This window comes from Chinchilla lanigera, unplaced genomic scaffold (genome assembly GCF_000276665.1).
Source record: "Chinchilla lanigera isolate Chin_1 unplaced genomic scaffold, ChiLan1.0 scaffold00074, whole genome shotgun sequence".
Classification (NCBI taxonomy): Eukaryota; Metazoa; Chordata; class Mammalia; order Rodentia; family Chinchillidae; genus Chinchilla; species Chinchilla lanigera.
This window is the reverse complement of record NW_004955475.1, coordinates 8183851-8202535: the sequence shown is the minus strand read 5'-3', so window position 1 is coordinate 8202535 and position 18685 is coordinate 8183851.

Here is an 18685-nt window from a genome sequence, read left to right as displayed (position 1 = left end):
GAGGCCCAGAATAACTTACTCTCCCTAGCCTCACTTCTCTTTCAGAAACCAAGTTGGCCAGGCAAAGGGCCAAGTCCTGGGACCCTGGAAGGTCCTAAGCCTGCATTGAGCAAATCTCTGCGTGCCTTCAAGAACTTTCCTCATCAGTGGTTCAGTACTGCAGTTTGTCCGGAGAGTTGATAAGTGTCCGTCCGGCTCTGCTTACAACTTACTCTGTGGCCCTCAGTTTCCCCATTTGTACTTCGAGGGCTTTGCACTAACTGATCTCTCACTTCTTTGGCTCTGACAGCAGGAGTATCTGAGATGTGACTTCTGTTGGCCGGTGTCAGAAGATATAGTACTCTGCAAGAGCTAAGGTGAGAAACTCCTTCACAGCCACCTCTAACTGAGCCCAGGCTTATAGGGCGAAGCCCCCAGTGCGGTGGAGTGTGGGGGGGACATGAAGAGCCGGGGCAGAACGAATGTTTTCTCTCTTGCAGCATGTACCTCTTCACTTGCTGCCGGAGGCCTGAGGATGGAGAAGATGGAGCAACTGCTGTTGGAGAGGCACGTGGCTGCCTCCCATGGCCTCGGAGCCTCTTGCTCCTTGAAGTTCATCTCCTTCTTGGGATCCAGGTCCCTAGTAAGAAGTGCAGCCCTTGTAGTTTTGGGCATTTATCTGGGACCCAAAATGGTGCATAGCACAACGCACTAACCAAGGAAAGCAGGAGTCTTCGGTTTTAGTTCTGGACCTTTTGTGTCAGTTTAGCCTTGAGGTGGTTAACCCACGAACTCAATAATCAATTTTCCTTAAATATCTCAGTCTTAATTTCTAATGTTATAAACACAGATACATAGAAGCTGCAGAAATAAAAACTCTTCAGGGTTCTTAATACCTTCTTTGTTTGTTTTCTTTGCAGTGCCAGGGATGGAACCCAGGGCCTTGCCCCTGTTAGGTAAGAGCTCTACCACTGAGCTACACCTCTGGCTCAAAGAAATACCCTTTCATTTTTGTTCTGTTTTACTGGGGACTAAGCACAGGACCTTAGCACTGACCTACATTCCCCAGCACATTTTTATTTTTTGTTTTGAGACAAGGTCTCCCTAAGTCACTGAGTTGCCCACGCTGACCTCGTAGCAGACTGCCCAGATTCCGATTCCAGTTCTGTTACTCTAACTAGGCAACTTTGGGCCTGTTACTCCCTTAACTTCTCCATCTATAAGATGGGGCATAATAAGAGTACCTACCTTGTTCTCAGGCTTAAGGGAATGAATTAAAGCCTTAGTTATAGAGCCGGGCATAATGTGAGCTCTCTGTAAGTGTTATTTGTTATTACTGAATATGCAGAGGCTTTGGAGCTGTACAGGCTTAGATTTAAATCCTGGTTCTGCTCCCTTCTAGCAGTGCGGCTTACAAAAGCTACATCCCTTCCCTGAGCCAGAGCGTGGATTCAAACTTACGAAAGGGAATTGCTATTAGGGGTTAATAAGGAAGCATTCACACACATATTACACTTGGCTCACAACATGTGCTCAGTGAATGTCAGTACCCTTTCTCCATCGTTTGGTCTTGGGTACTCCTGACTCTCCCTGCCTCTGGAAAAATAGAAGCAGCATTGATTTGGCATCATCCACACGTGAGTTCAAACCCAAGCCCAAATAAGTTTTGACTGTGTGGCCACCTTAGCAAAGCCTACCTCTGAGACACCCTTGGTTTCCCTGACTGTCATATGAGCATGAGGATAAAGTTCCTTACTCACCCTTCTGGGTCGTTATGAAAAAGGAGCATCAAGTGAAGTGAGTTCTCTCAGTTCACATGACTCCTCTGTTCTCCCTTGTCTCCTTTCTTCCCCCATACTTGAGTCCTCACATCCAAGGCCTGCCTGATAGACGTGTGTAGCAGGCAGAAACCCTGATCTCTTTGGGTGGAGGGGGGCACTCAGCATAGCAGTGAGGCAAGGTGGGAGCTAGGGGGTTCGGCAGCTGTGGACAAGCAACCAAGGGAGGCTGGCACATCAACACTTGCCTGACCAGCTGCCTTATTTCCCCACTCAAGAGTCGGCACTTCCCAAAGGGGGTAACTCTCCTAAGCCTCGAGTGTCCAGTTTATGCCAAGGAACTTTGGTGGAGGAGAATAAAGGCTTGGTATAGCTGAGACCTTGAGGAAGGAAGAATAGCCTCCTTCCCAAGGTCATTGCGTTCATGCCTGTGCCAGATATTGAGATTACATCTGTGATGGGGGGAGGACAGGCTGAGTAAAATGACATGAAGTCAGAGACGTATAGTAGAACAGAACTGCTTTATACTGTTAAAAGTTGTTAAGAGCCAACCATGGTGCTGCACACCTATAATCCCTGAGGCAGGGAGCCTGAGGCAGGAAGATCACAAGTTCGAGGTCAGCCTGGGCAACTCAGTGACTTAGGGAGACCTTGTCTCAAAACAAAAAATAAAAATGCGCTGGGGACTGTAGGTCAGTGCTAAGGTCCCGTGTTCAATCCCCAGTAAAACAGAACAAAAATGAAAGGGTATTTCTTTGAGCCAGAGGTGTAGCTCAGTGGTAGAGCTCTTACCTAACAGGGGCAAGGCCCTGGGTTCCATCCCTGGCACTGCAAAGAAAACAAACAAAGAAGGTGTTAAGAACCCTGAAGAGTTTTTATTTCTGCAACTTCATCTGTGTTTATGATATTAGAAATTAAGACCGAGACATTTAAGGAAAATTGATTTTTAAAATATGCTTAACATTTTTTGTTAACATATTTTAGAACTTCTTTTTATGTAATTTATGAAGAATAACAATATCTTCCAAAACAAAAATAAATCCACTGAGAAAAGTGACATTGTTTTTCATATTTTGGGCCTCTTTAATGTCTGCCTTAATAGAAGACAGCTGGACGCTCATAACTGCTTCTCCATGCAGTCTGTTGTGAGATGCAGTTTGGTTGGCGTAAAGCATACGGGCAAAATCCCGCTTCCTGCAGCTATGTAATTTGAAAAGGGAGACCTCATCGACCTTTAGAAAGATTCTCAGGACCCCAGCGACTCTTGGAGCACACTTTGAGAATCACTGCTTTAGAATATCCTAATTAGGCCGCACTGGAGAACTTGGAACCTCTCAGCTCGAAGTTTTTTAGAGCTTCTCATTGAGCACAAAGGGAAACTGTTTAAAGCCCCTCATTGTGCAAAAAGGGAAACTGTGGCCCACATGAGGAAAGGGATTCCCCATTTCACACAGCAAGTCCGAGGCACAGCTCAGACTTAAAGCTGGGTCTCCTGCTGCATCATAGGAAAATTCACTTCCCATCGTTTTTCAATAAAATACAGTTTTGTGGTTCCCAGAGTGTCAGCTGTGGTACGGTGCAGTGCTGTAGTCTAGGGGCTACAGCTTCGGTATTAGCACAAATCAGATTGAGGCAAGAGTCAGAGCTTTTCAGAGCATCCAAAGATCAAAGCACAACTATTCCCTAAGGCAGTGAGCCCCTGGCACTAGATATATGCAAGGAAAAGGAAGTTTGACCCAACCAACTTCTTGGGTTCCTATCAACCTCAAGAGCGTAAGACAGGCTCCTATACCACAGTTCCATCAGGGCTTCTGTGGCAAAGCCAAATTGGTCACTTTTCTAGGTGGAGCCAGAAACACAGTAGGTATAAAGGAAAAGTGGACTTACTGTACATTTATTTTATTTTAAAAAAAACTATAGGGACTGAGGATGTAACTCAGAGGTAGAAGGCTTGCCTAGAATGCATCAGGCCCTGGATTCCGTGCCCAGCACTACAAAATTCTTTTGGAAAAATCTGTTTGTATATTTGTCTATGTATTTTCTACCTTTCATTTAGCAATATCCAGTCATTCGTTCAACAAATATTTATTTGGCAACTGCTATATGCCAGATGATATGCTGGGTGCTATGTTCCAAAAAAGTCATGTGATTTCAGATGAGAATAACACATCCCATTGTATTAGACTACTTGTCTCGCCTCCATCTAATTCAGTCCTATTTATCTGATGCTCATTTTAGTGAGTGCTATGGACCCAGTGACCTTCAGCTACTGCATGTGTTGGGGAGGCAGGTAGTGAAGAACTAGAAAAGTAAACTTGAACAGAACTTGGCACTCAGTATTTTAGTATTTCATCTGTTTTTTCCTTGGTCTCTAGATGTTTACCAGTCTTTCAATGAGTGCATTTCTGTGTACCAGAGAGCAAATCCTGATGGGAATAAAGTCTAGAATTTCATAAGAAGACAAGGACATCTGAAAGGTATGAGTCTGGATTTTCCATTTCTAATAATCACTGGAGAGAAGAGAAGCACAGAAGCCCTTCTAGGAGACAAACATTTGTGTAGCAATCTCCAAATATGGTCTTATATTTAGCTCTTCAAGGGTAGAAAATTTCTCCTGAGGGAACAGTGCTTTCCAATGCACATGATTTTCAATGCAAAACCACTAAGACTGGAATCTAATATTTTCTCCCAACGAGTCCCAGGATCTTATACCCAGGTTCTTATTCATACTCTTGTACTCTTTCATTCATTAATTCATTCGATAGACTTTACTCATCACTGCTCTGTACTTGGTCTTGAGGATACAGAGATGATGATGCCTGCAACAATAGCTAGCATTTACTATGCACTTTATGTGTACCCTTTCTGTGCTGAATACTCTCAAAGCTTTGTCTCTTTTAGTTTTCACAGCAGCTCTATGTGACTATTTCTCTTGTAACTCCCACTTTATAGATGAATAAACTGAATCTGAGAGGTGGAAAATATTACCCAAAGTCACAGAGCTGGTACATGACAGATCTGGGGTTAAAGTAAAAGCTATATGACTCTAGGGCCCAGGCTTTTACCCTCTGCTCAGATCCACTCCCCACCCTCAGAGGGCCAGCTCATGCTCCACAGAACAGTTAAGCCATGGATGCAAAGAGCGCTACTCCAAAACAGGGCAGGAGGAGGTGAATAGAGAGACAGTGCTATTGGAGACGAGATGAAGACCTGTTCAAGGGATAAGGAGTTTAAAAGGAAGAGCTGACATTCAAGTTGAAAGATGGGCAGGATTTGGAGAAATGGTAAGATGAATATTCCTGACAGAGGGAACAGCATTTAGGAGTAATAATTAAAAAGTTACAAATGAAAAATTTCATTCAAGTGGTCTGAAGTGCAGAATACATACAGTTACCACAATGAATAAATCAAAGTATAAGATACCCAGTTAAATTTGAATTTCTGATAAACCATGAAGAAAAATTTTGTATGTCTGAAATTCACATTTAACTGGTGTGCTGTATTTTGTATGACAACCCCAATGGTATATGAATGGGATGCTAGCATGAGAAAGGATGGATTAGAAGTAGATCGTGGAGGGCCTACAATGTCAAGATAAGTAGTTGCCAAATGACATTGAAAGTAATGTGAAAATGCTGGACTAGACAAGTGATTCATAAAGTCGGCATAAAAATATTTTAAAAACATAAATTTCCAGGCCCCTTGCCAGATATACTGAATCAGAACCTTAAGCAGTAGGGACTGATTTTCTGGTAGGTGTGGTCAACACGTGAGTTTGGAACCAACAGTCCAAATGGCTCTAAGGGCCATTCTAGCTCCAATATTCCTTGTGACTAATCCAGAGAGATCGACTATGCTTTTATGTCACTAAATCCTTGAGTCCTTTCTGACTTCTGAGTTTCCTGATCAATTAGGCTCAACTATTTTCACAAAAAAAAGCTTTGGAACTTTACTTCCATTGTTCTCCCAACTTACAGAAGACCACAATATTAAATCCCCTCCCAGAGGGAAGTTCTGGCAAATGGGAGACAGCTAATCATTTCCTTTGTGGAAAATGCCCCTTGCCTTAGCAGAAAGTTCTTCCTACCCAAGGGAGGAGCCCAAGGATGGCTGGGAGATGAGATAGAGAAGATTCCAATGTGTCACAGGACCATGAAAGCAAGCATCTGGAGACTGAGGTAGGCTTGAGTGTGATCTATAGAAAATAGAAGAAATGCTCCCTGGAGAAGGAAATTTCTGCCGTTGGAAAGTCTGGTTTTCTAGCTGCCAGAACCTGGTGTGGGAGATGCAGACTTTCCAGGTCAAGAGCACAGGATTCCTGCCCATTGCCACAGTAGCTACTCCCCATAAATAGGTCAGATCAGCATCTTCTAACTCCTGAAGCTTGTACCACAGCCACTCTTCTATGCTGAGATTTCAAGGCAGGACAGGGGATATGAGATCCACAGGACCAAGCTCTGCTGCATTTCCTAGCCAGCCTCGGCAGACTCTATGTAGGGCCAACACACTCCACCTCTCCAAGAGGCACTGGGCTCTGTTCGTAAGTGTGAGAGCTCCTGCTAGCCATAACTGTCTTAGAAGGACCTCTTCAGAGTTCCCTTGCCAACAGATGATTCCTGCTGAGCCTCAGAAAATGGTGGCAACAGGGGACTGGATCTCATGAACATTTGATGATCAGCAGGACTATCGTTCATTATGAGTGCATCATGTGAGCAATCTTCTGCATGCAGTGCTGGCTCTAGAAGCTCTGGCTGTCATCTGGGCTCTAAGAGGTCAGCTCGAGTCTGGCAGAGCTAAGGGGTGGGGTAGAAACACTGTCTAAGGAAGGGGGAAAAAGAATAGGAGTCAAAGCGGGGTGGCAAAGGGAGACTGAGAAAAGGCAAGAGAAAGCAACAAACTGCCTTAGAGCAAAGTCTGGGCCAATGACATAGTGGAGACTCTGGGCCCCAACCTAGGGCTCCTGGATGGACCTTATGCATATATCAGAGCTCAGGAAGACCCTGCATTAGCAATGGGTAATACTGGGAACCTTTTACAAGGCTTGCTGGATAGCCAAGTTACTTCTCAAGGGTGAGCATGGCTGCAGTTTGTGTCTTAGTCACTTTTTTGGTATCTTTTAGTCCATGTTTGCAGTACCTAATGATTACGTGCCTCGTGAGGAGTTGGTACATGTGCATAACAGATCTTAATTTTTTTTATTCCCTCCCTCTTCCTTCTGTCCTCCTCCCCCATCTCTTGGTCCTCTTTCCTTTTGCAAAAGATCTATCTCTCTATTTCTTATCATCTATCTTTTATTTTGCTCTTTATTTACATTTTGAGTTTCTCATATAAGGGAAACCCTTGTGATAGTTAAGCTTGTGTATCTGATTAATTTCACTTAACATTATGATGTCAGTGTGCATCCATTTTTCTACAAATGACAAGTTTGTTCTTCTTTGTGGCAGAGTAGAACTCTGTTCTGTATAAATGCTATATTTTCTTTATCCATTCATCTATTGATGGACATATAGGCCAGTTCTAAGATTTAGCTATTATAAGTTGTGCTGCTATAAACATGGATATGGACATATTGCTATACTATGATGTCTTTAACTCTTTTGAGAAGATATCTAGAAAGATAATAGCTGAGTTGAATAGAATTTCTATTTTTAGTTTTTTGAGGAATCTCCATACTGATTTCTATAGTGATTTTACTAGTTGACATTCCCACCAACAATGTAGAAGCGTTCCTTTCTCTTCTTATTCTCTTCAGCATTTGTTACTATTTGATTTCTTGATTATAGCCATTCTTCCTGGAGTAACATGGAATCTCAGTGTTGTTTTAATTTGCATTTCTGTAATGGCCAGAGATGCTGAACATGTTTTCATGTACCTATTGACAATCTGGATTTCTTTTTCTGAGAAGTGTATTCATTTCAATTACCCATTTCTATTGCATTTGTATTTCAAGTGGTTTAATTATTTTGAGTTCTTTCTATTGCTAGATATTAGTCCTCTATCAGAAAAATAGCTGTCAATTTTTTTCCTATTTTGTAGCTTGTCTCTTCACTTTGGTGGTTGTTTCCTTTGCTGTGAAGAAGCCTTCTAATTTGATATGATCGCCTTTGTTGATTCTTAATACTATTTCCTGTACAACTGGAGTTCTGTTCAGAAAGTCCTTGCCTATGCCTGTGTCTTCAAGAGTCTTATTTTATCTTCAAGCACATTAAGTATTTCTGTTTTAACATTTAGATCTTTAATTCATTTTGATTGTAGTTCAGTACATGGTGAGAGACATGGGTTTAGATTCAATCTTCTGTGCAATTTTCCCAGAACTATTTGTTAAAGAGACTATCTCTCCTCTGGCATGTGCTTTTCACTTATTTGTCAAAGATCAGATGACTTAACGTGCCAGGATTTGTTTCTTCATCTATTCTATTCCAGGAATACATGTGTCTGTTTTTGTGTCAGTACCATGTTGTTTTATTACTTCAGCTTTGTAATAGACATGAAATCTGGGATTGTAATGCTTCCTGCTTTGCATTTGTTGACTAGGAGTGCTTTGTTATTCGGTTTTTTCTGGTTCCATATAAATCTTAGGATAGTATTTTGTGGTTCTGTAACAAATACTCTTGATATTTTCACTGGGGTTGCATTATATCCATATATCACGTTTGGAAATTTGCCCCTTTTGATAATATTCATTCTGCCTACCCAAGAACAGGGGACATTGTTCCATTTTTTATATATTCTTTTTAATCTCCTTTTTCAGAGTAATGTAGTTTTCATTGTAGAGGTCTTTCACTTTCATTGTTCGGTTAATTCCTAAGTATTTCACTTTTCTTGACTTTATTGTGAATGGTATTGGTTTCTTAATTTTTCAGTGAGTTCATTATTGGTGTACAGGAGTGTTACTAATTTTTATGTGTTGATTTTGTATCCCGTTTCCTTGATAAATTTGTTTATTTATTCTAGGAGTCTTTTGGTTGGTACATTGTTTGGTGGAATTTTTGGGGTCTTCTATGTAGAGGATCATGTCATCTGTAAATAATGATAATTTGACTTCCTCCTTTCCTATACGTATCCCTTTTATTTCCATTCTCTTGCCTGACTGCTCTAGCTAATATTTTGGGTCTTATATTGAACAGGAGCAATGATACGTAGTGTACACTATTGTCTTGCTTCTGATTTTAGAAGGAAGCTTTTAGTTTTTCCCCATTTGATATGATGTTAACAGGTCTGTCATATAAGACTTCTATCAGATTAAGATAAGGTTCTTTTATACCTATTTTCTTCAGGATTTTTTAATCATGAATGGATGCTGGATTTTGTCAAAGGCTTTTTCTGTGTCTATTGAGATGGTCATGTCATTTTTGTATTTGCTTCTGGTTGTGTGAGGTATTACATTTATTAATTTGTGTATGTTGAATCATCCTTGTTTCTCTGCAATGCAACCTGCTTGATCATGGTGTACGATTATTTTAATTGTTTTTGCATTCTATTTATCAGTATCTTGTTGAGAATTTTTGTGTCTATGTACATTAAAGAGATTAGCCTGTAGTTCTTTTTTATGACTGTATTCTTTTTCTTTTTGAGTTAGGGTATTGCTGACTTTCAGGAATAACTTTGGCAGTACTGCAGCCCTTTTGATTTCATTAAAGAGTTTAAGGAGCATTGATGTTTGATCTTCCCTCAAGTTCTTGTAGAATTCATTGGTGAACCCATTGGATGTTGAGCGTCATTAGCTGGTATGCTTTGCTTTTTAAAAGTTACTGCTGCAATGAAATTGCCCATTACTTGAATATTTAGGGTTTTTATATCTTTTTGGTTCAATTTTGGTAACTCATATGTATCTAGGAATCTATCAATTTCTTTTGAATTCTCCATTATTGTTAAAGTATAGGTTCTCAAAGTAGTCACTAATTATCTTCTAGATTTTGGAAACTTCTATTAGCAGTGTCTTTTTCATTTATAATTATATCAGTTTGGGTATTTTCTATCCTTCTTTAGTAATATTGGCTAAGGTTTTGTCTATTTTGTTTATTCTTTGAAAAACCAGCTCTTCAATTCATTGATCTTTTGTATTGCCTCTTTACTCTCAATTTCATTAATTTCTGCTCGGATCTTTACAATTTCCTTTGTTATGCTAGCTTTGGATTTGGATTGTTCTTTTTTTTTCCTAGAACCTTGAGGTGCATCATTAGGTTATTTATTTGGACTCACTCTCTTTCTGATATGAACATTCACAACAATAAGCTTTCCTCTCAGGACTACTTTTATTATGTCCCAGAAGTTTAGATACGTTGTACTGGTATTATGGTTTAACTTTAGGAACTACCTGATTTCTTCCTTGATTATTCTGTGATCCATTAGTTGGTTCATTGTTTAATTTTCATATGCTTGCATAATTTTATGGTTCATTTTGCCATTGATTTCTAGTTTATTGTATTATGATCTGATAATGTAAATAGGTTTCTTGTTTTGTTTTGTTTTATTTTGTTTTGTTTTGTTTTGTTTTGGTACTGGAAATCAAACTCAAGACCTTGCACTTGCCAGGCAGGCGCTTGTGTCACTGAGCTACAGCCCCTGCCCTGATAGTGTAAATAGGATAACTTCAATTCTTTTGCATTTAGTGAATCGTGCTTTTTGGCTAGTATGTGGTTGATTTGGGAAAATATTTCATACGCTGCTGAGAAAAACGTGTATTTTGCTCTTGTTGGGTGGAACACTCTGTAGATACCTATTAAATCCATTTGTTCAAAGGTTTGACTCAACTCTGATATTTGTTTGTTGATGTCTTTGTTTAGTTGATTTGTCTATTTATGACAATGGGGCATTGAGTTCTCTCACTATTATTGTATTGATGTTTATCTGATTTTTTATGTCCAGTAGTGTTTGTTTTATGAAGTTGGGTGTACCAGTCTTCTGTGTATGTATGTTTATATGTGTTATCTCTTCCCTTTGCATTGTTCTGTTAACCACTATGTAGTGATCTTCTTTGTCTCTTCAGATCAGTTTTGGCCTGAAGCCCACTTTATCTGAACATAGGATAGTTACTCCCATTTTTTATGGGCTTCTCTTATGTGTAATATTGTTTTCCATCCTTTGATTCTTAGTCTATAGATTTCTTTTTGGATTAAATGTGTCTTTTATATACAGCATACCACTGGTCTTGTATACAGCATACCATTAGACTTTGTTTCTTGATACAGTCTTCCTATCTGTGTCTTTTGATTGGGGAATTGAGACTATTCACATTGAGAGTTATTGAATTATTTCTGTCATTGCATTATTTTCCTGCTGCTGATTTCCTTTTTTCCCTCCTGCTTACCTAGTCACTTTGCCTGGTAGATTCATTCCATTAGCTTCTTTATCTCTTTCTAGGGTATTCTAGGATGTTTTTTTTAGAATTTTCTAGAGTGCTGGTTGACAGTCATGAATTTCCAAAAGTGTTTTAGTCATACAAAAGATCTTATTTTTCCATCAATTTTGAAAGTATATATTAATCTGAGTTGGAAGTTGTTTTATGGCTTGAAACACTTCATTCCAAGCTCTTCTGGCCTTTGAAGCTTTTGTTGAGGAATCTGCTATAATTCTAATGTGTTTACCTTTATAGATGATTTGCTGTTTTACTGTAACAGCTTTTAAGATTTGTCTTTGTGTTAGACTTCTAGGAGTTTGACTATGATGTATCTTGGAGAGGTACTTTTCTAAACATGGCTGTTTGTGATTCTGCATGCTTCACTTATCTGTACATTATATTCTTTCCTCATGTTTAGAAAGTTTTCTGCTATTATTTCTAGAAACAGGTTTTTATGGTATTTGTCTTGTCTTCTGATTTTTCACTAGTTCCTATTAATCTTAGGTTAGTTTTATATCATCGAACAGCTGTTGGATCCATTTTTCATGTTCTCTGTTGTTTTTAAGGTATTTCTGGATAACTGGTCACCAACACCAGCCCTATCATCTACTTGTTTCTCTCTGTCTTTGCATTGGTCATTTTTGCTGCCTATACTTTCAATATAATTTTTAATCTCATGGATTTCAGTTTGGCACTTTTTATGGACTCTGATTCTTTGTTAAACTAGTCATTCCTGTTTTGTATCAGCAAAAATTACAGCACTGTATAAACAAGGTATATTGTATTAAAAAAGACGCTGAGGCTCTATAAACAAGATGTACACAACTGTACCAAAAAAAGACGGGTCATAACTACATATGGGAAGTTGTAAATTCGAATGGTGCTCTTCTGTCATAAGTCCAAATAGTTGTTAAGCAGGTAGGTTGTTAAACGAGGAATATCTGTAATAACAACAACTATGCCATCCTGGCAATAACAAAAAAAATCAGCAATAATAATAACAAAAAAGACAAATTGTATACTTAAAGACCCTAAAAGCCAATGACATACCACATTTAACCATAGAAAAGAGCTACAATTGTAGTATAAACACTAAGGCAAACCAAATATTGACAAACAGCAAATATCTTTTAAATAAAAAACTATACCTTCACTAACAATAGAAAAGTATTAAACTGTAATAGCATAGATTTAACTATCTGAAGATCAACAAAGCTTAATGTTTATACTACTAAAGATAGAGGAGATGGGGAGCTGGAGAATGAAAGAATCAAATTTTGAAAAATTAATCAGTGGAAGGTGAGGAGGAGAGGAAAGTGAGCAAATGGATCCTATTAAGGAGTAAAAGAAAATTAATACAATTAGATAAAAGTAATGAAAAGAACAAACAAGAAACAAAACAGAGAAAAGAGAAAAAGAAGGAAAAAATTAAAAGGAGAAAGAAAAAAACCCAAGTCCCCAAAACCAACGATTGAAAAAGAAAAAAAAGAGAGTCAAAATAAATTCCTCTGTATTTTTGAAGGCATGGTTTCCTCCCAAGATCTGCAATCTTGGAATCCAGCAAGTCACCATATTTTCTGCCTAGCTTTACAACCTGGGGGTTTGTGATATGACACCTCACCTTGTTCCAGAGTCACCTCTGTTCATACATCCCAGAGTGTGGCAATCATCCAAGCCAAGGCATGTCCTCGATCACATTAGTAGATAGGGGATACAATCAGACCACTGGTTTCTGCTGAATGCAGATAGCAAAGCAGTGATTCAAGCAGGCTACTAGGTTTAATGCCAGCACTTTCAGATCCAGCCGGCTTTGAAAGCCACACGTGACAGGCCTGGCTTTTCATCATGGAAAATGGGGCCCTGTGTCCTTCCCAGCCTGTGCTTGAATTTCTTACGGGGTGTATATCTAGCCCACTGTCTACCCATGACTGCCTCTTGTGGCTGTCTCTCACCCAGTCAGTGTGGCAATGTAACACTGGAGACTCTGAGGCAAAGTTATTCTGTGGTTCAGTCTTAAACAACTAACCCCTACCCAAAACGGCTCCTAGTATGGCAGGTAGTGCCCTGGATTTCTTCTCCAACTCTAGTGTATCATGGATGAATCATTTTTGTAGTAAAATCCCCTGCTATTTTTTGTAGTTTACAATACCTGTGGAGTATTCTTGGAGACAGCACCCCGGCCTGGTCTGTTACTTCTCCCTCGAGCTGCTGATTCTCTGGGACTTACCATGTCTCCCAGGGTGTTGGCCTCAACTACAACCAGCTAGGTTAGTTGGTTGGTGCCTCTGCTGCCCTGTGCCAAAGGAAAACAAAATGCATAGTGAGCTTGGAATTGGCAGGTGGCCACAGCCAGATGTGAAATTTATGGGTGCAAAGTTGTCTGGGGGTAAACATGTGGCTTTGGTCTGTCTGTAGATGTAGCTTTCATCTGTCCATGAGCACAGCTTCCGTGTCCCTTCAGTCACCTTCCTGTCACTGGGGCAAACTATCCAATACTCACAACTTGAAAGGAGAGGCTTATTTTGGCTCACGTTTCAGAGGTCTCAGTCCATTAATGGTTGGCCGGATCCAAAAAAGAAATGGCATAATGGAAGGGCTTGGTGGGAAAAAAAGTTGTGTGTCATGATAGCCAGGACACAGAGAGTAAAAGGAGAGGAGACGTGGAGAGCGATATACCCTCTAGGTCACACCTCCAGAGACCTGCCTCTTCCATCCAGACACACCTCTGAACAGCACATTTAGTTCTGAGCCCCTTAGTGGATTAATTCACTGAGAAGTATAATACTCCAATGATCCAGTCACTTCCAAATGGCCCGTCTCTGGGCACATGAGGCCTTTGGGAGACATTTATAGATCTAAGCCACAAATATCTGATAAAGCAAATCTGAACAGTAGCACCAAGCACTACCGAAGAGGTCGTGCTATATTTACAGTAAGGCAGGTAGAATGGACTCTCTGGAGAGCTGAGGTGACAGCCAGAAATGGAGACGTCTACAGGAGCAGTGGAGATCTTCAGTTTCCTACAATATCTTGCGGAGGGCACACTAACTGACAAAATGTTTACTCCTTGGTGATGCTAAACACTTGCTAATTTCTGGAGCTGGAAGGTCCCCCAAGAGCCCATATATTAAAGGCTTAGTCCCCAGCCTACCATGCTATGGGGAAGTGCTCCTCTAGGAGTTGGAAGTCAGTGGTGCTCAGCTATTAGAAGAAAGAGAATGGCTGGGTACCATGCAAGGATAAGTGGAAGATATCCCACAGGTCCAAGTCCAGTCCAGAAGTATCTGCCTCTCTGTGTGTTTGACACTACTTGGCTTGCACAGCGTGACTCAAACCCAGCGGCAAGGAGGCTTCCCAAGAGGCTCAGATGCAGCCAAACAATCCCTGAGTTGGAAGTATGACTTCGTGGTGACTTAGTAAACCACAAGATGTGGGACAAGCCACTAATGGGCTTCTGTGTCTCCAATTTCTACCTACCATTGGTTCATAGAGCTGAAGGAAGTAAGATGCCTGAGATGGGTAAAATGAGGAAAAACTCAAAATAAGAATAGTAACAACAATGATTTGGATGATGAAAATAAAATTAGTAATAACAGAACAATAAGAAGAAAGTAGAATGATGAATTATACCAAAATAAAACCAATCATGGCTAGCGTGCATTGTTCACTATGTGTCAGACGCAACTCTAAGATTGTTCATGGACTGCGTTGTCTAATCCTCACAGCAGCAGTGTAAGCTATGAGAGACGAGGAACCTGAGGACATTAGCAGGTATTCGCCTGCGGTCAAACAGTTGATAAGTGGTAGAACCAGCTCACCCTGGCAGGCTGACTCCTGAGCCGCATAAGCTGCACTCAATGCTTAGGTGCCTTCTCCAAGGAAGCCTGAGGGCAGGAAAATTAAAAATCAGGCCCCATTAGTGTTTCTTCTTTTGAGAAGTGCTTATTGGAATCATTTGCCCATTTTTCTGTTTGGATTTTTTACTTTTTTTATTCTCAGTCATATTCTCTTTAGTGATATAATTTAGGTATACATAATGATAACATTAATCATAGGGAATTTGTACCTGTACATGATATATCTTGATTCTTTTGCCCATTACCTTCCTCTCCCCTCTTCCCCTCTTTACTGACAAAAGCTTTTTTTCAGGCTGGGGATTTAGCTCAGCGGCAAAGCGCCTGCCTGGCAAGCGCAAGGTCGTGAGTTCGGTTCTCGGTACCGGAGAAAAAAAAAAAAAAAAAAAAAAAACCTTTTTTTCCATTTTAGCCTTCTTTTCTCATTTTTTCTTTTCTGTTCCTTTCTCCCTCCCCACTCCCTAGTTCCCCTTCCCATTTGAACAATTTCTTCCTATTTCATAATATCTGTTACACATTTTGGCCCTTATTTACATTTTCAGTTTCACATACCAGAGAGACAATGTGAAATTTACATATATGTGTCCAATTTATTTTACTTAAGAATACGATCTCAAGGTCCATCCATCTACCTAGAAATGTCTCAAGTTTATCCTTCTTTATGGCTGAGTAACACTACATTACATAAAAAACAATCCCACTTTTTTTATACATTCATCAGTTCATGGGGATTTGGGTTGTTTCTAAGGTTTAGCTGTTACAAACTGTGCTGCTATAAACATGGGTGTGCACATATGCCTGTGCTATGATGCTTTTAATTCTTTTGTGAAGATACCCAGAAGGGGAATAGCTGGGTCAAATGGGATCTCTAATCCTAGTTTTCTGAGAAATCTCCACACTGATTTCCACAGTGGTTGCATCAATCTACGGTTCCACCAACAATGTAGAAGAGTTCCTTTTTCTCCACAGCTTCTTCAGCATTTATTATTGGCTGATTTGTTGATAATAGCCATTCTTTCTGGATTGCGATGGAATCTCAGCATTGTTTTAATTAATATCTCTCAAAGGATCAGTGATGTTGAACATTTTTTCATATATTTACTTGCTATTTGTACCTCTTCATCTGAGAAGTGTCTACTCATTTCAGGTGCCCATTTTTGAATTCAGTCTCTCAACTGAGGGAGTCTGATTTTTTCAGTTCTTTATGTGTTCTAGATACTAGTTTTTTTGTCTGAGGAACAACTGGCAAAAAAATTTTCCCACTCTGTGGGTTGTCTCTTTACTGTTAGTGATTTCTTTTGCTATGCAAAAGCTTCTTAAGAAAATGAGACCCCAGTTGTTGATTCTTTGTAATATTTCCCATGCAACTGGTATTTTGTTCATAAAGCCTTTGCCTACACTCATGTCAAGAGCTCTACCTATTCTCTCTTCCAGCATATATAGTGTTTCTGTTTTAATATTTAGATTTTTGATCCATTTTGATTTTAATTTAGTGCATGGTGAGAGACGTGGGTTTAGTTTTTGTCTTTGGCATGTGGAAAGCCAGTGTTTCCAGCAGTTTGTTTATTTATTTATTTTTTTAAAGACAGTGTCTTGCTATGTAGTTCAGGCTAGCTTTAAACTCACTGTGAAGCCCAGGCTGACCCTGAACTCATGGCAAGCCTCCTGCTTCAGCCACTGAGTGCTGGGATTACAGGCATGTGCCACCATGCCTGGTTTCCAGCACCATTTATTAAAGAGACTGTCTTTCTTCCAGTGAATGTTTGGCCCCTTTGTCAAAAAATATGGGGATGAGTATGTTTGGAGTGGTTTCTGCATCTTCTAATCTGCTTTATAGATCCTTGGGTGTTTTATTTTTCTTTTTTCTCTTTTCTTTCTTTCTGTCTGTCTTTCTTTCTTTTTTTCTTTCACACATCCCATGCTCTTTTTATCACAGTATCTCTATAGTATAATTTCAAGTCAGGAATTGTGATGCTCACTGCCTTGCCTTTTTTGCCCAGAATTGTTTTTGCTATTCTAGGTCTCTTCTGTTTCAAAACACATTTTAGGAATGTTTTCTCTAGTTCTGTGAGGTATGCTAATGGTATTTTGTTTGGGATTGCATTAAATCTATATAACAATTTGGGGAATATGGCCATTTTCACTATGTTAGTTCTTCCTACCCAAGGGAAAGGAACATCTTTCCATTTTCTGATATTCTTTTCTGATCTTTTTCAGATTACTGTAGTTTTCATTGTAAAGATTTTTTAGTTCCTTTGCTAGAATGATTCCTAAGTATTTCATTTTTTCACACTGTTGTGAAAGACGTGCTTTCCCTAGTGTCTCTCTCTCTTTCTTCTCTCTCTCTCTCTCTCTGTGAGTTTGTTATTTTTATACAGGAATGCTATTGATTTTTGAGTGTTGATTTGGTATACTTCTATGCTACTGAATTTGGTTACTAAATCTAGAAGTCTTTTGGTGGAGTTTTGGGGCTCTTCTATGTTGAGTATCATGTCATCAGCAAGTAACGTTAATTTAACTTCTTCCTTTTCCATCTTTATTCTTTTTATTTTTTTCTCTTGTTCGTTTATTCTGGCTAACGTTTCCAGAACTATATTGAATAGGAGTGGTTATAGTGGGTATCCTTCTCTTGTTCCTAAATTTAAAGTGAAAGCTTTCAGACAATTTAATATGATGTTATCTGTTAGTTTTTTGTAGATGGTTTTTTTTTTATCAGATTGAGTAAAAATCATATATTCCAATTTTCTGTAGATTTTTAAAATACGAATGGGTGTTGGGCTTTGTGAGATGCTTTTTCTGCATCTATTGAAATGATCATATGATTTTTATTCTTGGTTCTGTCTATATGGTGTATTATATTTATTGATTTGTGTATATTGTACCATTCCTGCATACCTAGGATGAATTCTGCTTGCTTATGGTATGTAATCTTCTTGATGATTTGCCACATTCTGTCTGCCAGTATCTTACTGAAGATTTTTGCATCTATATTTATTGGGGAGAATGAAAAAGAAATCAAAAGAATATTGAAGTGGCCAAGCATCGTGGCACACACTTGTAAGCCCAGCACTCAGGAGGCTGAGGCAGGAAGATTACTGCAAGTTCAAGGCCAGCCTGGGCTGCATAATGAGTTCAAGGCCATCCTGAATGATATAGTGAGACCCTGTTCCCCTCCAAAAAAAGTATTGAAGTGAACCAGAAAGACTAGAGGCAATGTTCATTCATATGAAAATATTTTAAAAATCAAGAAAAATAATTGATTTCCTTGAGACTTAAAGCTGTACATTTGTTCAAGTCAAGAACACCTGGCACCTATTGAGGGCCTTTTGATAGACCCTCTGTGGAGTATCTCTGACTGCTGATCACAACTATGACCCTCTTCAGCTGGAAGTAGCCAGATCAGTCTTCAATGTTTGCCCCCTCACAGCAGTTAAGGGTACTTCTTTGGAGGGGGGAATAGTACAGACTGTTAAGTTAGGTAGAAATATTGTAGACAGTCAGACAGGGCTGGGCCTTTGAGAGGTCAATGCAGAAGACTGGAGGTGCATTCACTGAAGGCCGGGATGTAAGATAAAGAAGAACCACTCACCCGTACACTTGCCCTAGGAATGAGCCGCAGCGATTGATATTCTAAGTAGGCATCAATAACCATGGGGTGGAGGACCAAACCTGCTTACCCACCCCTTTCAAGAAAGTCCTTGTCTGGCCCATGTGTGCTTACTATGTAATTTTCT